This window comes from Trachymyrmex cornetzi, unplaced genomic scaffold, assembly GCF_001594075.2.
Source record: "Trachymyrmex cornetzi isolate Tcor2-1 unplaced genomic scaffold, Tcor1.1 scaffold328, whole genome shotgun sequence".
Classification (NCBI taxonomy): Eukaryota; Metazoa; Arthropoda; class Insecta; order Hymenoptera; family Formicidae; genus Trachymyrmex; species Trachymyrmex cornetzi.
The window spans coordinates 188,835-210,936 of record NW_017297981.1 but is presented as its reverse complement, the minus strand read 5'-3'; the positions used below and the strand labels follow the sequence as shown (position 1 = coordinate 210,936).

At 36.1% G+C, this 22,102-nt stretch overlaps 1 protein-coding gene across 2 annotated transcripts in view; it reads left to right on the top strand.

The window, feature by feature from the left end:
• The first annotated feature begins 14,132 nt into the window (after positions 1 to 14,132).
• LOC108762974 (fibroblast growth factor receptor homolog 1) overlaps positions 14,133 to 22,102 on the top strand; it is a 73,451-nt gene continuing 65,481 nt past the window's right edge. For both annotated transcript variants that reach the window (XM_018510254.1, XM_018510255.1), the window contains exon 1: positions 14,133 to 15,042. The gene's annotated coding sequence lies outside the window, so the exon portion shown is untranslated. The remainder of the gene's footprint in view (positions 15,043 to 22,102) is intronic.

The window sequence follows — 22,102 nt, the reverse complement described above, 5'->3', positions numbered from 1 at the left end:
TCCGGATTTTATCTAACGCAATTAAACTACTGCAATAATATCACAAGTTAAATTAAATTGACAATGTGCTGAAAACCTTAAATAAATTTATTGCGAAATTTAACGCACAGTATTTTAATTTCCTGTCGGTCCGAATAAAATCTTAGTATTGTTTAAAAATTAATCTTAATATAAATAGTTTTCTCAAAGAAGAAGGAAAAGAAAAATTTACAAAACACGATAAGAATCATTGGAAGATTTCATGCGAAAAGTTTTTCCCCACGATAAAATTTCAAAAACTCCAGAGAAAATTGTTTCTCGCAATATTTCGCTTATTATCGTTCCATACAAGTGCGGGGAATGTCGTACAGTCGCGGGGGATTACGCATTACGAGAATACTTCTTACAAATAAGGTGCAGCACAGACTTCAATGGAATGGCGCGGTGCGGTTCAACAGTCGGCGGTGATTCCGCTAATTTACAGCCGCACTACCGATGTATAATCATCGCGTTGCTTGTGGCACGCCGTGTCTACTACCTGCTGTCAATGAGGTACTTCATTCTAAATTATTATTCGGCTTTATCGTCCGTTCATAAACCGAAGTATATGCCAAGCAATATAATTATGCCTGTTCAAGGCCGACAGTCATTAGTTTTCATTTAAATCATAACCACATCTCGCAGACACTATGCCGCTTTTCAGATGCTTTCGCCAAATTTGGAAATGAAGTTACGTGATGAAATGATGAGAATAATTAAAATAATTATCGCGGGAAAGACCTAAGCTCCTAACTAAACCACACACACGCTACTTTCGTCTTCGAACTTGATCAACGGGTTTTTTTAAAGGAAGGTGACATCTGTCTTCGGTTCTCCATGCGAATAATAGGGATTTACGAGGACTCGTTCTCTCGTTCGCAAGTCTCAGCGAAAAAGAAGTAAGGGTACCTTCTTTCACTTGAGAATACTGACAACTTTTATCTCGAAAAGTTCCCGTCATTTACGGGACGCAAGTCGGTGACCCGGTTCCAACGTTTCTCTTTGTTCTCTTTTAAAGCGTCTTTATCCAAAAATTTCAACGCGCGTAACTCTTTTTACCGGAGATCATCTCCTTATTATCCTATTCAGTTTAAAAACCAGCAGCAAAATGTAGTTCGCAAAAGATACGAGTTTGAGTTTTCTTCAAGACGAGAAAGGATGTGTACACACAAAGACTCAAGTGCGACCGCACTTAGGCTGAACACGGGCGCCATTTATTCACAGATCGACCAGAGTATTTACTGAAATTTTGTAAAAAAAAATTCCTTGATAATTCCCAGATTTTCCAAGAATTTTTGTTCAAAATTCCTGACAAAATTAAAGAACTTTTTAATGCAACTATGAAATAAATCGACGTATAAACAACTCAAACAAACTATCTAGAATTTTGCCCTGGATTTTTATAAACATATATCTTTAAATTTATACAAAATTTAAAGATTTTTAAAAAGTTTTATTTAAAAGTTACAATAAAAAAATATTAAATACGTAAAAATCAATTTTACTTAAGTTTGCATTTCAAATTGCCGTTCGCGTCAATACACAAACTTGATATTAATGTAATTTTGAATTTACTATCTTTTTTGCAAGAATAGAGAAAACTTTTATAAAGGAAGATAATTCTAAGATAAATAATCATATTAATAAAAAATATAAACTTATTAAATAATAATCAAATTTAATACAATTCTTGATTTAAAGTGTTTACTCCAGTGTTTGTTTTAGTTAAATTAATATTGAGTAAGAGCAATGGCGACCTACAGAAACGATTAAAAATCACTCAAATTGATTATAATGTGTTATTATAAATTTAACAGCGAATATTTTGAGAAAAGAATTTAAATATAAAAATAAAATTTTAAAAAAAGCATAAAAATTCGTAACTTTTAAGAGTAAAAAAGAAATCGCTCGAAATTCCATGTTTTCCAGGTTTTTCCAAGTAATAAACACCCTGGTTACTTCATCACATATAATAATGAACTTGACATAGCGCTAATGGCTGTGCTAACCATCGGCCTCCGTCGAATCGCCGCGCCGCGGATGGTAATACAGCGCGAGTAAACGCATTGCACCACGCGATCGCGCACGTGCGTAATTGCAAGCGCACGCGACGCAACGTAGCGTTTATTACGGCCGAGGTTTCTGTTTCGTTGGGCAGGTGCGCTCGCAAAGGCGCCGACCGTGACGTGGTAATTACGTTGAAGGGGGCCCGCGCGTATATAGCGTGTATTTCGCCGTAGCCCCCTCGAACCCTTTTCTGTCTAAAAGTCGCTTGCTAGACACATAAATCAATTCAACATCTCATTACAAAGTCCGTTTCTCATGTATAAAAGGAAACATACAATTATATTTATATGTCCAATAATCATGAGACAAAATTATATTTATGTCCAGGAATCACGAAAGAAAAAAATTCCATCTTTTCCATTACGTTTTGAAGATCGCGTAGGTGAAAATGAACATTTGCAGATTTAGACAATTTCCGGAAATCGACGTGAGACGGGGATGGATCCTTCAAGTTCGCTCGCAGGATCTCGATGTCCCCGGAAGACATGTAGTACAGAGCGCGATGTAATCTATCCATCCAGGCGATGACAGCGTTCTGACAGGCAACATGTTTTCATAGTTACTTCCTGTTATTGGTCGCAACAACCAATCGGCAAAGTCCCTTCATCAAGAACACTGACTTCGATTAACATTGAGCGAGTAGCTGCGTTCAGAAGACAAAGCCGCTTAGTGAGCACTCGGTGATTCTTTAATATAGTTAATTCTTGCCTTTAGTTTTATATTGGATTTAAATGTACAAACCAATCGTAATAAGGAATCACTCACTAAGCGACTTTGTTTTCTGAACGCAATCAATTTCTTTTCCATCTAATTATTTTTTTATTAACATTTTAATTTTAAAAGCGAGAAGGTTCACAAAAATGACCTGTTTGCTGATGACTTTCACCACTTTTTTTTCTTCCCCACGCATTTCTCTTTGATTTTTTTTGAAGGAGTGTCCTGCCGCAATGAGAGAACTTTTTCCGGCCCGGTGCGTATCCGGGGCTGCAGTCCGCCTGTTGATCCAGTGCGCTTTCTACCGAAAACTCTCTTATGGGAAATCTTTCCCGAGTTCAGTTGGTCTCGACACACCCACAAAATCTCATGCTCGCGCACCGTGAAAATTAGGAAACATCTTGAAAAGTCGTCACCAAACGATGCACGTATACATGTCTGCGTTTAGAAATGCGCATGCATACTTAATTAGAAAAAAGAAATGAGAATATTGTCCTAAAATTTTTGAGCCTAATTAAAAGACCAGAAATTTAAAATGCCTATTACGGTCGAAGCTGGATCTTCGTTGCTTAAATAATTCAATCTTGAATTACTACTATAATATATACTATATATGTACTTGCATATATACCATATTGTAGTCTTTTTCAAACTGCGCGCCGAATTATTTTTCCGGACTAAATAAACGCAATTAAAACTACTCTAGTAATCGCGAATTAAATTGACAATCAATTTAATAATTTGATGCTACCATTAAGCATCATATATTATAAAGATGTTAATATGTTAAAACTGTTAATAAATTTAACTTCTTATTTATACTTACAATAGAATCGGGAAATTTTGTGCGCAATAAATTACACCGCGGATACTCATTACGACTTGCTGATGTACTTTTCACTTATTTGACTACATTTTTGATTTGCTGCAGATTTGCGCTTTTGAACTCTTGGAGATGCAGTTTTAAAAATTCTTTACATCAAGAACATTGTAATTTGCGTTGACTAGTTTTTATTTCCTTTTTGACTATTTGTTTAATGTTTGCGGAATTTGATATTTATCTATAACTCTCACTTGGATTTATTTTTTTATTACTGAGGATGGTCTGATTTAAGACCGAAACGTCTATGTATATTAATTCATTAAATATATATTTATTCGCTACTAACATCTTGCGTTCGTGGTTTTATGCCTTTTATTTATCTTATTTTGTTAATAAATTTATTGCGAAAAATATTACCTCGGCCGGAACTTGAATTCTTCGCAATAATCGGTACACTAAGGAAACAACGTCTTTCTTTCAGGCAACGTAATCTAAACAATATCTTTATTTTAGACCGTATATATGAGAAACACAATCAATACTAGAAATTATTAAATTGCTTGTCAATTTAATTCGCGATTACTACAGTAGTTTTAATTGCGGTTTAATTAATTTAGTCTGGAAAAATAATTCGGCGCGCAGTTTGAAAAAGACAATATGGTATATATGCAAGTACATATATAGTATATATTAGTAATTCAAGATTGAATTATTTAAGCAACGAAGATTCAGCTTCGACCGTAATAAGCATTTTAAATTTCTAGTATTGATTGTGTTTCTCACATATACGGTCTAAAATAAAGATATTGTAAAAAAAGGACCAGATTTATATAAATCTATTTGTTTTTCTCAAATTTTATCATTTTACTGATTGCGATAACCGTAATTTAACTATAATTTATAGTTATTTTTGATGCGAAATGTAAATTTTTTTTACAATATTATAAATATAATTACTATTACTAATATTGTTATAGCAATAATAACTATAGAGATGTGGAACTCCTAACTATAATCAATTTATTATGTAATGTAGTTGCTACCAAACATTTTCTTCTCAGCATAATAATCCGTAAGTGATTCATAATAAATCATAGCAATCAAGATAAAGGTGAGAGAATCGTTGATATTATGAAAAAAATTATACCCGAACACGGCGAATAAAATTCAATGAAAAAAAGAAGCGATATGGCTTCGTCAATGGTTTTCAATGTGATTTCTGTAAACTAAATAAAATAAATAAAAGAAATGGAGAAAGGGAGAGTGATTTCATTTGTCGCTGCACGAGTATTTCGTGTGCCGAATTTAAAATACACGTCAATATTATCCGGTTAAGTTTACACTTTCTGACGGCACGAACCTCTGGTTCATCGCACGAGGCAAACGAGAATAGACGCACATCGATATCTTCGGTTGTTGACCGTCGCCGTCGGCACGAGTTATTCGTCGACGCGCGATGGATGACGGCAGGAGCCAACCGGGAGGCGCACCTAGCAAGTCACATCTCCGTGCGTGGCTTCCGGTTGCTACCCGTTGCTTCCTTCCATCGTTAACGATCTGCCCGCGTACTACCTGCGTCGTTTACCTTCAGGTGGCATCGCGCACGAGCGCCATGAGAATAACGTGGTGAGTATGTGATCGTTCGCATATAACATATCCGAAGGAAGCCCATCGTACTGTCCGCAATTAATTACTATTAATTAATGTTATTATTGTATCGCTGAACCAATGGAGTAGAGTTTAAGCCTATTGAAGAATGAATACCGTCGATATTACGTCTATTTATTGAAGTAGAACATTGTTTTGTCGTATTATAATTTCTTTAACATTATAGTCACGTCTGATATAATTATATTGTATACTTCCCTCATCATATACCTTATAATACGTTTGTAATCATATCATGCATAATTATAATATATTATATATTATACATATATTATTATATTAATTATATATTTTAATAATCAAGTAAATATCGCAGATCGGCGTTACTTCGTCACGTGAAATAATGAATTTGATGTAACGCTAATAACCATGCAGCTATTGGCCTCCGAGGCGTTGCAACATCAACTGTTCAAACTGTAGCTTTACCTATTGCATGCTTTGATATTTCTTAATTGTAGTATATTCATTATTTTTTGCATATAGATTTATGTAAAATTATAACTTTGATAATATCTAATATTATCAACCATTGCACTCAAAGTTATTATTATTATTATACGCCTACCTTGGAAAGTTGGGAGGTTCTAGGTTCAAATGACTAAAGTAATATTTTTCGTAATAATTATTTACAGATTTGTAAGATGCTTATTATCTTCACTAAAAATGGACGATCAATTTAGTTTAATATACTAATTTCAGTTTCAGTTTATGATTACGTTTCAAGTCCGACAAACCTGATCGGTGGCAATTTATAAAATAAATATATTTGCAAAAATTTAATATTATTAAACATTACGATGCATTTTCACTGGGATGGAATTATTTCTGTTAATTAATATATTTTCGTCGGTCTAATTTCAATTTATAATGGTTTTTCATTATTATTATTATTATTATCATCCGAGATTTCTCCATCTCCTGCCTTTAATGCCTTGTCATCGTTCAATCCCATTTTCCTGCCCTTCGTTTCCCCACCCCTTCAGGTGCATCGCATACGACTACGCGTAGCAGACGCATGTGAACTCGTACTGGTCCATTGCACGCGGACGGAGAACAGGAAACGATTTCACGCAACAACGCTTGCGGTTAAAGAGGGACATTCATTCGTGATAGTTCCCAGAAAATTGGAAAAAATGCAGCACTGATGTACGAAGAATTATTTTTTTCCTCAACAAATATTGGGTCAACGACTCAATTGCAAAATTATATCTTCATACAGAGATTATAGCTTCAAAAAATTACTTTCGACATTGACAGTCTTCTTAGAATGCGCAACTTTGGTTTCTTCGCTCGTTTACTGTGAATACATATTATGACTTTAGCGAGGTGCTAAAAAGAGTCCAGCAAATAGAGCTTTTTCGCGAAGACGATACCTAGAACCGCTGTTTAGTCTGTTGTGCCACTGCCGAAGACCGCGCTCTTCAAAGAGACATACGTGTCGATCCAAAAGAGTTAATAATAAACGCGGTGCGCGTCAAACGCATCGGAAGAAACGGCTAGGCGTTCTTTCTTTACCACGTGAATGTTATACATTACAAATCTATGTATCTTTATGTAATCTCATTGGTGTGCTCGTTCCAAAAAATTCCAAGATTATTCAAAAAATGCAAGAAAGTGCATTATTTGAATGCATTACGAATCTCTTTTGTCGCATGCCAATGATTGAACTCTGTGCTACTTGCAAATATTCGCGTGTTTACCATAGCACGCACGGCAAAAGTTCGTTGAAGTGGTGAGGCCGAATTTAGGAAGCGATTACTCAGCGATGGAATTTACTCGGCCGGAAAACAATGTTCTAAATTTACGTGACAGGTTACGATTTCCTTGTTGACTACGTCGAAACCGAGTCACCATCGGTCGCGCGTGTTACGTTCATTTACAAGATTAGATCACAGGAAGGAAAGAGTAACTGCATTTTAGAGTTTACTATTTAATTCACTATTTTTTAATTTAAAAAAACTTTGAAATTTAGTTTTTATAATTTCCTCTAATTAGTAATAAATTATATCGTATAAATACATGCTAAGTAGAGTTAATTCCGTTTTTTTTATTCTAATTTTTTGATGTGTGTAGATGTGACTAAATTAAAAAGTGAAACTCAAATGTAGTACTAACTTTATTAATATTTTAATTATTACATATGTATACGATAACATCTAAAAATAAATGATCTTTGTAATTTCATTGAGTCTTTCTATCTTCCTTAATCCAAGTGTATCAATTGTATGAAAGATTTAGTATCAATAACTGGCACCAAGTTATAATCTCATAATTAGACGTATTGGACAAGATGAAAAAATATGAATGTAAATTCTCTATATCGGAAGCCATCCTAAGCCGCAAGGCAAAGATTAAAATAAATAAATAAGAACAAATAAATATAAGACTGAATCACACTTTTTCAGAAGAATGTGAAATAAATAACCAGCGTTTTATTTCTCAATGATGTATGTATCTCGCGATAAATATATTATAAAAAGAATTTATGGATTGAGTTATTTGAATACGTCAGTATAAAAATATATAGAACAAATAGAGGTCGGATGCCACATTTTATCGAGTCTTCCTCTGTCGTTAAAAAAAATAAAAATCAGAGGAAGTGACGAATAACGGGACTAGCATTCTCGGGAAGAGCCGCGAGACAATTCATGGTTTTTGGTCGATGACAACCGAGAGAATTCTCCCAACAGAATTTCGAAGATTTTCTTTCATTCCACAAGTTTCTACACGAATTTTCACGATCTCTCGAACGTGACGACTCCATCGCAAATAAATCTACCTTACGTGCTAAATACTTTTTAGCATTTTAGATTATTCTCAAATAGACTCAATGGTACAAAAATGAAATAATATCTTCTACGAATATTTTTCTACAGACGTTTATAATTCGCTGCGTTGATAGAAGTGACGTAAGTAAAAAATTAACATTTTTGAAGTAATAAAAGGAATTATCTAATTGAAAAAACAACACATTTGTTTATTAGTATATAGAAAAGTATCGTAATTTATTATACTATAATTTAAATTTTGAAAACACTGTGAAATAATTTTAAAGAATACATTGTAATTGAAAGTATAACATGAAAAGAAAGTGAAATTACAGAAATTGCATATTCACAATCAGGTGCGCGTTATCTCAAAAAAGTAACGCGTTACCGTTACCTGAAAAGTAACAATTCGTTACTTTTTTTATAATGCTAAAGTAAATTAACAGATTTTAAAATTACATTAGCTGATATAATTAATTTAATACTAAAAATGAAATAAATATTCAAACTTGAAATTCTCTACTAACTAGTTTGTATATAAAGCAAGTTTTTCTCTATATTAAACTTACCCACAGTTTTACTAATTCTTTATTTTTTACTTAGATAATATCGTTATTTTAATGTACTCATTTTTATAAGAATTTAGATTAAACAGATAATAAATTAAATATTGTTTTTAAATGTTAATGTTTCCTTGTAAAAATAAATCGATGAAATCTTTATCAATAGACCCATTTCAGTATAATTCATAATGAAATGAGTTAATTGATAGAGATTTCAGCGATTTCAACGATTTTATTTCCATCATGGTTACTAACATTATGTATATTTCAATATTTATTGTCCGTACCAAAAATTTACAGTATATATATATATAATGTAAATTATATATTTTCAACATTAGCAGTGCCTATCAGAATACAGTATAAGATACTAAGTGCAAAATACTTTTTAAGAAATTAAGAATAAATTATAAAATAAGAAAATAATAGGGAATTAAAGTAACGGCTAAATTCGTTATCGTTACTGTAAAAATGTAACAATCGTTATTGAAAAAACGGTAACGGTGTTACATGTAACGCGTTACTTCCCAACCCTGTTCACAATCCTAATTAAAATGTTACTTCAATTAAGAATTAAAAAATGTTCTACTGAAAAATAGCTACTTTTAAGATGCGTCTTTTTTTATCAATACAGTGAATTATCTATCATCAGCTACAACGTTTTAGCTACAAGTGTCGCTTAAACATTGACAGAGTTCTAACTTCCATATGACTTTATATATACTTATGAGTTTTCACTGAACCTTGAACAAACAAACGTTTCCGATGATGTCCCCGTACGCAGAACTGTAATAACGAGCTACCTTGCATGAGAAAGCCGAGAGGATCGTGGAAAGGGAGACATCGGACAGACGGTCGAGAAACGAGAATAATAATTCCGTCAACCACGCTCGTTCCACACTCGCTCCCTCAACGTGACTTCACACCTTCTTCATGTCTCATAATTCGTGCTTCGTCTCGTATCGCCTTCGTGCTCGAAGAAGCGTTCTTCCCGCGATAAATCAAAAATACCTTCGAGGACGGAATTCGTTCGAATTTGTACCGACATCTTTGTCCTTCCTTTTCTCGCGCAATTTCAAGCGGCTAAAAATATTTTATTATAAGGAGAACGTTTTTTTTTTCACGTTAACGAACGTTAGCTCGAAATATAAACTACAGTTGTAAGCTTACCAGGCGTGACTTCGTTGGTTAACTTTGCGGTACACAAGTTACTCGTGCACGATACGCATTCCGCGGACGCGTGCGTGCGGTTCGTCATATCTCTTTCTCTCTCTTTCTTACGTTACTATTTATACGTACGACCGAGCTAATTCGTTTCCCTCACGTTTATTTCCGATTGAAAAGAAGAACCCGTGAGCGATAGTAGAGGATTTAAGATGCTTTCGATCAAAGACAGCAAACCGAGGCGAGAGTCCGAGCTTGACAACGAGAGATAACATCTTATCGTACTCTCGCATCTATCATCGCATCATCGTCTACTAATTAACCAGATAATCCGCCGTGAATAACGATCTGTCCTCTTATGAGGGGGAACAAATGCGAGTTAAGATACAGATCTTGTGACGAAGGGGCGGCATTATTATAACCTACGAGCAATGCCTATTAAATCAGTATATATTAAAGATATACCGATTGCCTGCTCAGCTGGATTCTTAAGGATGTTCGGTAGACGTTCGATATAGCATATATTAATATTTATTATTAAACAAACTGTAATACATATGAAAGTTGTGTTCATAACATTTTGTTTTTATTAAACAACACATTTTTATAGTTTATTTATCTTATTTATTATTTTTACTCTATTTATAAACTAAAATTTTAAAAATAACAAAAATCTAAATAATAATAAGTGATTTAATAAAAATCTAAATGTTTTTATGTAAGTACTTTAAGTATTTAAAATAACTTTACAAAGTTTCATTGTAATTTATCAATTAGTTACAAAGATTTAGAACAGACAAATATTTTGTTTATTTACTGGACAACTAATTTTTGCATCGCAATGTAACTTTATATAAATAATCTTAAATATATAAAGTAATTACATTAAAAAATTGAAATTTTTGTCATTTTACAATACATTTCCATACATTTACTATCATAACATAGATTTAAAAAATACTACTTCTTATTTTTTTAAATAACTTGTGTTCCAGATTGTAAACCGTCACTAAAAATTTGTTATATTACTTTTAAATGTAACTTAGAATAATTTATAATTTTTCATGTTTTTTTTTTAAATATCTATCGAATATCCTTAAGCACACACAATGTGTTGTATAAAATTATTTGCAAGGAGAAAAGTTTCTGATGGAAAATAAATGAATCAGTAGATTCTAATTATATCTGAATTCAATTAGAACTCCGGTTATCATAATTAGAGACATCTGATTATCTCGACTCGAATGATAAGAGACTTAACTGTAAAATTCTGATCTGCGTGTTCATTTTCCACTAGAATTCCGATTAATGCAACGAGACTTTAGTTCAATTTTAACTCCATTGACATTTAAAATTGCTACAACTCCTGCATAAATTTTTCATTTGGAACCAATACGACTGTTGAATTCAATGCAATATACAATAATTTTATTTCTATGTAATTGCAAAATATCAAAAATATATGAATACAATCTCAAATATAAATAATATCGAAATAACGCTTCACTCATCGAAAACAAGATTCGAAGCCAAATTGGCATCTTCAGCGATTCTAGCAGGGTCTCGGCAGTTCTCTCGGAGAGAAATGATCGTAGTAATCGGAGGGGATTTATTCCACGACGCGTGAGATAAATTCATACAGGGCACGTGGACGTGAGATACGATCCATAGCCGAAAGGATCTGGCTCCTTTACGGGGCACCATAAAGATTTATATTTAGAAGAATGTGTGATGCGACAAAGACCCTTGCTTTTTCAGCGTGTCCTAGATCTTTAGGTATAGTCACGAAACTAATTGTCCGGGGACAACCGCCACGGTGCAAGCCATTCATTTTAGCACGTAACAAAAAAAAGATTGGAATTTGCAAAGAAATACGTAAACTATCCTCAATCATTTTGAGTTCTCTGGACAGATGACAAAAATTAAACTGTTCGAATCTGATGGAAAGAAAAAAGTTTACCGTAAAACCAAAGAAAATCCGAAATCTTTTTCGGATTTTAAAATCCGAAATCTAATTCCGACTGTAAAATATGGTGGTGGAAATTCTCTCTTTTGGAGATCTATGGCAACTTCTGGAATAGGAAAACTTGAATTTATCCATGGTAAATGAATCAACATGTGTATGTAGACATTTTGAAGCGTAATTTAAAAGAGTCTGCTCGTATCGTTGGAATCGAACGGAATTTTACCATGCAGCAAGACAATGACTCTAAGCATACCTCTCGTTGTGCGCAGGAATTTTTTAAAACAAGTAAGATCAATATACTTCAATGGCCTTCCCAGAGTCCAGACTTAAACCCTATTAAACATTTGTGGAAAATTCTCAAGTCAGAAGTCCGAAAATCGAATCCACGGAATTCTGGAAGCATGGGAAAACATTAATCCTGAAGTTACCCATAAACTTGTAGAATCAATTCCAAGTAGACTAAATGCTGTTATTGAAGCTAAGGGTGGGTCCACGCGCGCTATTAAAACTCAATATATTATTCAATATAATATTTTTTTCAATATTATTTTTGTCTGTCCGATCAATTAATTTCGCGAATATTTTTATAGATTTATTATTAATTTATGATTGAGTCTGCACATGTATCTAAAAATATAATTCTGACTAGAACTAGTGATGAAAATGTATCACTGGAAAGACTTTTCACTAATAAATACTATTATTCTTAAAAAATTACATTATTTGGTGACGTTGTCGGGCAAATTAATTAAGTTCAACTGTTTAATAAAAACATAGTTTTTTGATTATAATAAAAAATATTTCACTGCTCAATAATTAGTGTAAAATTAAATAGCTGCAGTATATTGACTGTACAAAGGTAGCACAATAAATTGTTTTTTAATTGTAAACTGGAATGAATGTGGGATTGAGATTTAAGCTGTTTTGAGTTAAAGTATTGAATTTAGTAGGTAAATAAAAATTTTTAGTTGTACCGAAAAATAAACTCGCAATATCTGTGTCCGGACAATTAGTTTCGTGACTGTATGTCACGTCGCGATCTCGCGACCACTTAGCATTAAACTACATAAAAATAAATCAATGAATCACCGCGAGGGGCGTTCGCACAGGAGATGAACGAGACCCTAGTGCGACGAGTTATCTCGCGATGAGCACGCGGTTCATTAACGACACCGTCGATTAATTATCGCGAGCAAAGGCTCATTTACTCGTGTGCGACGACGAGTCGAGAAAAGCACGCGATCCGAGCAAAAGTATCGGCGATCCGATATTATGTCAGAAGGAGTTAGAAATCCAGGAGTGGACAGAGACAAAACGACTGTGTGTCTCTTCTGCAAACGGCAAATATAACACGGCAAATTAACACGGCTGGCCACGAGGGAGTTTTATTAATTCGACTGGATAATAATAGGTATTCTGGTCTGCGCCGTGAGGTCGTTACGATTAGGCGAGTCATCGTGGCTTTCTATAAATAACGGGCGGAGACAGACATCGCCAGGGGGTGGGAAGGCAGAGAGGGAGAGAGGGGGAGGGAGAGAGAGAGAGAGAGAGAGAGAGAGAGAGAGAGAGAGAGAGAGAAGTGACCGAGAAGGAGAAGCGACTAGTAATCTCGGTTGTTTCACCACCATCGCCGTTCATGGTGTGTCGGATGTCTCGAAGGAAAACGAAAAGGTGGTCGACGTTCGGGCAACACATGTCCCGAATGTGTTCCGGACACGGTGATACGAGGGGACGAAAGAAAAATAGGGATAGTAGCCCTGTGAGATGGTGGTCCCGTGAAGCGTTCGAAATTACCTGCGAGGTGGCGATTCACGCGATTGCTCCGATACAGGCACGAGATGCATTCTTTCGTTCGCGCTCGAGTGTTTGGGCTCGAGACTTTGAGAGAGTTCGACGTTTCGAATTATTCTTTTCTTATCCATCTTTCTATCTTATCTGGAGTTTCCTGTGGCTCTCAGTTACGTGAAAAAATCAAGTGCGTAGATTGATTTCCGACATTACGAAAAGTACCCGAACGAAACGAAAAACGAAGAGGTCCCATATCAGAGGTTCTAGCTGGCCTTGCGCGGCGCATCTCGGAATGGCGCGAAAACTGCATCGCGCGCGCACGTGTGCGTATGAGTAGCGCACGCGTGATGCGACGAGGCGCGACGCAAACGCAACGCGATAGAACGACGAGAAGCGACGCGGCGGGAGGATAGGAGAAGAGAGGAGAGGAGAGGGAGAGGAGGAGAGAGGAAGAGAGGAGACGCGCGCGGCGTTAGAAAGAGAGCGAGAGGGAAGGTGCCGTCGGAATGATAGTAGTGGGGTTCAGAGTTTTGCCGGCGATCTCGGCACTCGGCGGCATCCGTCGTAGTGGGGAAAGACTAACCCACGAGGGGTTGCGGAGGGAACGAGCGTGGACGAGCGGTTATTTCAAGCGACGGCTCTTCTGGCACTTCGCCCCGAGCTTTCCTCGTGCACATCCTCCTCTCGGAGAAGTAGTGCTCTGCCACGAGTAGTAGCGCGTATCGTCAGTGTCGCGACGTCGCAGTCTCGAGTAGTCTTGAGACTGAGAGAGAGAGAGAGAGAGAGAGAAACAGGGAACCGTCAGTCAAGACAGCAAGGATCACAAACTCGAAAAGCCGCCGATCGATCGGCCAGTACTCTCGAGATCAACCGCGAAAATTCGCGAAAGCGAGTGTCCGGTGACACTCGCAGTGGCAAAAGACCAAAGAGTCTTTCGAGGGTGACAGTCACGGTGTCAGTGAATGGATGAACTCTTTTGTGTTATATGGTGACGGGATTGAGAGAATCGCGGAACGGTAGGACAGTCGGATAAGAGGAGAATCGAAGAATGGAACGCGCGTGGAAAAGAATAGCGAACGAGGATCTATAACGACGACGCGCCCGCCGTCGGATGCGTGAGATGCGTCGGCCTGAAATAACAGCGGGAATGCGTGCATAGTGTGAATCAGCTCTCGTTCGTTCCGCAGCGGACACGCGAATCTCCTCTCGGTAGTGACTCCACGCACGCACTTCCTCGCCATCCCTCCGCCCTGTCTTGTCTCGTCTTCAACCCTTCCTCAGTCGACATCATCGGTGCATCGTTGCTCGCGACTCGCGATCAACGCCGATGCTCGACAGGGTGAGAAAGAGAGAACCAGGGTTCCTGAGAGCGGATTGAGAAAAGCCAGAAGCGCCAGAAGCTACGCCGAGATCAGAAGCTGGGAGCGTGAAGAGGCCGAGGGGAGTTTTCGAGACGCTGTCGAAGGAGTTTTCTCCGAAAGGAGATCACGAGCTCCGCAAGTAGTGAGTACGCAGCCTGCTTCGTATACTTATAGATAAAGATACAGGCGCGAGGCGAACGTGGGCGCGGACCGTCGTCAGAATTCGCAAAGCCGAGTCGGGCAGGTATCTCATGTCGAGTGACAATTTATCGTAGAAAATTTATTACATTAAGATTCGCGATTCACAAAAATGTCCCATTGAATATCTGTTTTTAGTCAGAAAATTTTTTAATAGTTTTCTAATAATCGCCGTTCCTAGAAAGAATATGAATCATTCTCTGCTCAGCAGATCGGAGTAAAATTAACACTAAAAGTACCAACGTTTCATTAAAAAGACCAAATAAATAAATTATGTTTGAAAATAAATAATAAAGAATCAAATATAAATATTTCATCAGTATAAAAAACATAATTATTAAAAAATCAAAATGTTTCACAATCTTATCTTTTAGACAAGAAATATAATATTAATCTAAAAATGTATGTAAAAAGTTCGTAATATGTAATGATAATATAATGTAAATGGCCAAAAAACGAGTAAATATATGAATACGTGATAAAAATATTATATTTTATTCTATATTAATAAAAAATAGACGTGTTTTGAACTCACAGAATCTCTCTCGACAATGCTCCAAGTGAACATGCAAATTAACTGTATACATTAATAAACCGATAAGAAACATAACATGGACAAAAAGGTTATCAAAAGGCCGTATTAGAAGCTAAGCGTTTACACAAAAATATAATAATTTATAAAATATAAAAACTTAAATCGAACTAAGTAGTTATCGAATTTAAATAGTTTAATCTATATTATAGATATTACTACTTTGACTATCAAAGAATTCTTCGGTACAAGTTTTTTATAGTTTGAATTATCTATTATGTCATGTCTAGCTTCTAATATAGATATCTCTTGATAACCTTTTGCCTATGTTTATATATTATGTTTATCAGTCTATTCATATACATGGCTAATTTTCAAGTTCACTCGGAATATTCCTGTGTGAGGAAGATTCTGCGAGTTCGAAACGCGCATCCATTTTTTTTTACATCTCATTAATTTTGAATAAAGTGTAATATTCTTATGACATCCATATTTGTTCGTTTTTTACTTTTTACCTTATTACATTGATCTAAAAAAATGACAATGTGGTTATTAATAATTCGGTGCTTCTAGTGTAAAAATAGGATATAAATTTTCTATGTAGAAATCAAATAAATGACGCAGCTAATAATAATAATAGTAAATACATTAATAATAAATATGATCGATTTAATGATGAAAACGCAGACATGAGACGTGCATCAGACTAGTAGCTACATTGCGGAAATGCGCGAAAATGTATACGCGTCATCGAAGCAAGCAGGGATCAGGGCGATGACGCGGACGATATATCGATAAGCTACGAGGTTTTGCTCGCGTGCGTGCATAGGAGCGGGAAGACATCGTTCGGGAATGCAACTTTAATTGGTATTGCCTCGTTGGTCGATTAAAGCAGACTCGTGCCATTTATTTCCCGATGCGTTCGATCGCGGTCGCACGTACCGAGCGCGAGTATCTTCGATAGAAAATTTCTATCCTGGCGCAACACGTCTTTCCGACACAATGTTACACAGCGAATATATTTTATTTCCTGGATGAGCATCATCTTTCCCAATAATACTAAATAATGAATATATTAAGTGCACGTTAGATACGTACGCGATAAGCTAACGCGACGTAATAAAATCGTCAAGATAAAAATCGCCGACAAGTAATTAAACAACTCTGTGAACCTTAACCTTGAAGGTAGAACGACGATTTAATTGCTATCCCTTTTCGTTTTATTACTAGTAGAGTCGTTCTCCGTGCCGCCATGATAATGAGAGAGCGCGCAGGTAACGATTAAGAAACACGGCAAGGTGATCGGTTAATTGATCGACTAATTAATTTGGAGCGCGGAGAGATTCTACCACGATACGACCGGCAACTTCTCTTCGCGACTCTCAATGCGTTTCGAAGGTACAGCTATAGATCGTATTAAAAAGTATATAAATTTGAACAAAAATCGACTTTACGCTACCTAAAGAACAAAGTTATTAATTCGTTGCGCTCCAGCTATCTGTGCAAGACATGGTGAAGTTTAACCCCCGATGCGTCCCTCGGCCAGACCAGGCAGCTTATTTAGCAGGCGGGAAGAGAAAGAGGGGGAGGTAATTTATTCCGGCTTTACTTAATCTCTTCCCTCGCATGTCTCGACGGCTCTCGGCCGAGTCTTCTTTAATCCAAATTCCAGATCGAGAAAGGGAACGCGCACGCGCGCGACAAAGAGAGAACTCTAGAAACGCGCCCGTCGAGGAGTCGAGGAGTCGAGATCCCCCGACGATGAATCAGATTATCGTCGGGAGTAAATCGGCGGACTCGCGACTCCGCGATCATTTGCCGCGCGCTTCGTTTTCTGGCTCCACGACGCCGAGCGTTTCGTAAAGTAATGCTGTTTTGGAGCACTTAATCTCCGGCTAAGACTAAGTCTCTCGACTAAAGTAAGTTGGCACCGTAATGGAATGAAGCACGCTCGAGTTTCAGTTATCCCGAGATAATTCCATCTCCTCCCCTTGACTCGACACAAAAATAATCATTAGCTTTATCATGCAGCTTTTTCTTAAATTATAAACCGGCAGTTAGATAGTGTACAGATTGGATGGACTGAAGAAGTGCCGCGAGAGATTGTCTTGAGCGAATCATAAAGCGAGTAACAGTGTTCGCTTCCGGTGTTTACACGAGCAAAACGCCGCGAGCGAGCAGGTCCGCGCGAACGATAATATACACGCTCCAGATGAATTACACGCGTTTCTTTGCCTCCCGTATTGTCCACGATCGCGTGGCTCGCATGAGTCTTTCTTGCATCCGGTGATGTCCAGGCTGCCTCTTGTGAAATTGCTGATTAACGTCTCTTTCCGAGACAAGATTCCGACAGTTCGTTTCAACCAACTCCAAACAATATCGATTGCACGTACCTCCTTAAGGAGGTTGTAAGGCAAATACGATAGGTTAGGAATTACTTGAAAAGATTACAAATTGTTCTAAATTGCATTTAAAAGTAATACAAAACAATTAGAGACAATTGACCATCTGAATCAAAAGTTATTTCATAAAAGGTAATAGAAATATATGAAAATGTATTATAAAATAATGATAAAAATCTCGATTTTTTTATAGAAGTACTTTATGAATCCAAAAATATTTATGTAAAGTTACATTGAGATGCAGACATTAATTGTTCAGTAAATAAATAAAATATTTATTTGTTATAAACTAATTGGTGAATCTCAATGAAACTTTGCACAAGTAATTTTTAGTACTTGAAATATTTATATTAAAAAATTTAGATTTTTGTTATTATTAAAAAAATTTTTGTTTCTAACAATAGAACTAATATCAAATAAAATAATCTGTAAAAATGTGTTGCTCAATAAAAACAGAACGTCATGAACACAACTCTCACTTGTATGTAGTTTGTTTAAAGCTTAAATATTAATATATGTGTTTTATGCCCTTACAACTTCCTTAAATATTTCTGTGAGGTTACAAAAAGCGCGAATTATACTCATTTTACCAATGTAAATTTTAACTATAAATTTCGATTTAATTTACTCTCTTCTTACTACTTTTTTTATTTTTTTAATCTCGAAAGAGATTGGAAGTTAAATCGAGACAAGTATTATTCTACATTGATAGATACTAAGCAAGCGTTATCCGAGCAAAAGTCGAAGCTCTGACTGGCGTTTTCTCAATGCAAACGTCCTCGAACGGTAAGAACCTGTGCAACATATGTACACTGCGGTGCATTGTGTGCCTCAGTCCTTCGTCCTTTTGATTCTCTCTTGCTCACTTCGCTTTGTGCATCAAAGTATCTATAAAGGATTCATTTCATGAATACGAAACGAAGAGAAGAGACGAAAGATTCGGGAAGGTGTCGAATATCGAGAACGAGAAAGAGAAAGGACGATCGAAGTAGGAGATATGATTAAAATTGCAAGTAAACTTGTAAGAAGCAAGCTACGATTTATTTGATGCGTCGCGCCGACTGCGGGCAAGCTAGAGTGGTTTATTTTATAAGACCAGATTGCTGGCCTCGCTCTGCCGGAATAGAATAATGAACGTTTCTCTCCATCCTTCGTAGTACAACCTCCTCCTTCTCCTCCTTCATCGTTCAAGCGCGGAATTTCCTCCCCCTCGCTCCTTTCTACCCTTCCTCACGAAAGTCGAGTGTCGTTCAAGAACGCTCTTCGTATTGGATGCCGTGGTCACGGCTCCCCCTTTCTCGTCAAGCGAGATTGAAATGCAACTTTTTTTCCGTCAAGTGTAACGTGGTAGAAAGAATATATGCAAGGTTCACGCCGATTCGGTGACCTTGTAATAGATTTTTATCTCGAGTCAAAACTGCCCTCGTAATTTATAGATCTCTGTATTCAAAATGCGCTGGGTTGGAAAATTAATTCAGGACGAGTAATAAGACCATTCTCTGGCCGGTTTCTTCGTTGCAATGCCGCGATCTTATTGATCGTGCGTTCGTCATGAGATCGAATCAACGATAATGCCCGTTAAAAGCGAGTTACATAGTTAATCCTTTGCACGTACAGAACGTACCGCTAAATCGCTCGGTAATCGCATCGAAGAGACGGTACCTGATTACATTCGAGTGGAATTTCAAATAAGAACTTACCGGTCTCATGGAACGATAACTCTTTTGGCGCCGTTCGTCGCAAAATCGTCGAAGCACAAGAGATCTTATAGCCGGACGCGGCATTTATTCCATCCTCTTGCTTCGGATCGACTTTGTATAAATCCTGAAAGCAAAAAGCCCACGATTAAAGTACGATAAATTATTATAACTGATATATGTATTTGATTATTAATGCACTAGCTAATTAAATTTTAATGATTAATCATCAAGAAGTATAAAAGAATTAACATCGTGCCTATTTTATGTGAGTGCTTACTTCATCATTAATGATATACTCGATAATTGAATTCTTAATAACTACATTAAGAAAAAAGTATTTGTGACTATAATTCTATGTACTAAAATAATTATGGTTAAGGAGGTTATAAGGCGAATGCAATATATTAATATTGCATTTAAAGATAAAAAAAAGTTAGAGACAGTTTACCATCTGGATCAAAAGTCATTTCAATAAAAAGTAATCTTTTTGTGCTCTAATAGAAATATATAGAAATGTATTATAAAATAATGATAAAAATCTCTATTTTCTTATATAACTTCTTTATGCTATATATAGTATTAGCAATAATTTTATTTATAATTTTACATACAAAAAGGTATATAGTTAGCTCCGGAAACAACTATAGCATTGCAGTTGTTTTTAAACCAACATATATATTTATTTTTTACATGGAATTATAAATACAATTGTATTATAGCAGTAATAATTATAAAAATAAAACTTCTAATTGTAAGTATTTTACTACGTAATTGTATAGTCACAAATACCAAATGCTTTCCTCTCAATAGAAAAATCGGAAAACGCTGTGAAAATCGAAATGAGAAATGGATGATTTTACGTGCGTGTGTAACTATACATCAATGCGCATAAATATTGCATTTTTACGCGTTAATATACTCCTTCGACTTTTTGACGCACATCGTGGCATTACCGAGATTTGCTATGGCTACTGATGTACTGGCGTTGCCGCAAAATTTATTAATAACCGCCAGACACGCGCGCGTACGTATTTATATATTTACGAAGGCAGGCACTGCCTTCGAAATGGATTCCGAGAAGAAAAACTCTGCCTACGCGCGGCTTTATGCCGATTAAACAACGCGTCGGGCGCAGTGCATTACAAAGTTTTTGCAATAAAGTGTCTCGGATATGGCGAACGTTAAAGTGATGTGCGCAATGAGTATAAATCATGTACTGGCTCGTGTCAAACGTGGGCCCATTGGTGTCATTACTATTACGGTATTGCGAAAACTCTGTCCATTAACGACAATGAAGCGTGATCGAATTTGCTTCGTCTACGCAGAATCACGGTGATTCAAGATGATAAATCGTGCATGCGAGTCCATTGACTGTCCTCTTTAGCTTCCAGAACCTTACGTCGGAAGAAATTCAATAGATTTCTCTTTTTATCATTTCATACGCAAAGAAAAGGGTGCAGTATTTGTGACTATAATTGCATGATAAAATAATTACGGATAGAGACTCCATTTTTATAGTTATTACTATGACGTTATAAAATTATATTTATAATAGTAATGAATTATGTTTATGGTTCTACCAAAAAATGCATAAAAAATGTATAATTGGCATTAAAATTGACTATAAATTATAATTAAATTATGGTAATTGCAAGCATTTTTGTTTCATATGAATCGTGCATGTTTAACAAAAACGTATGTTTATTACTTGATTCTAATTAAATGTAAAAAGCAGGTTAGCTCTCTTTCAGCGTTGATGAAATTTTCTCTGCAACGAGTTCAACGAGTCCAAACGATAGCTCGTTCCCAGCATGGAATTAGCATCGAAATATCCGTTTAGCCGCCGAACCAGCAACGATGTTATTCCGAGTGCGTCCGTTCCGGTCGAACTTGGGCGACTGCGAAATCGAATTGTCAGGAGCGACGCGTAAATTCGTCACATTCTCGCTCGCGGTTACCCGCTTAACCAACTGCAAATCTTTTCAAAGCCACAGCCGCCTTGCAATCGCCATCGGCCGCGAGATTGTCCTGTGTTTGCATACATTTCCGCCTTCGGCAATCGAGTAACGTTCACACTTTCGACCCACGCTCGCTTCCAGTCATTCGACGTTTTTGGTGACATGCAAAGTGGATATCTAACGTTTATTTAAGCTGACCAGAGTCACTGAACCTGTATAAAAATCAATATTATAACTTTGTAAATTTAACGATGAGAGATAATAAATTAAAAATTTTTGTATTTACCGCACATATTTTTATACAATTTGTTAGAATAATAGGTACAACTAAAAGTTATTTTAATGCTACACTGAGAAAAAAATATAGTCAATTTTAATAAGTATTTAGTTCAATACTGCCAACTAAATATTT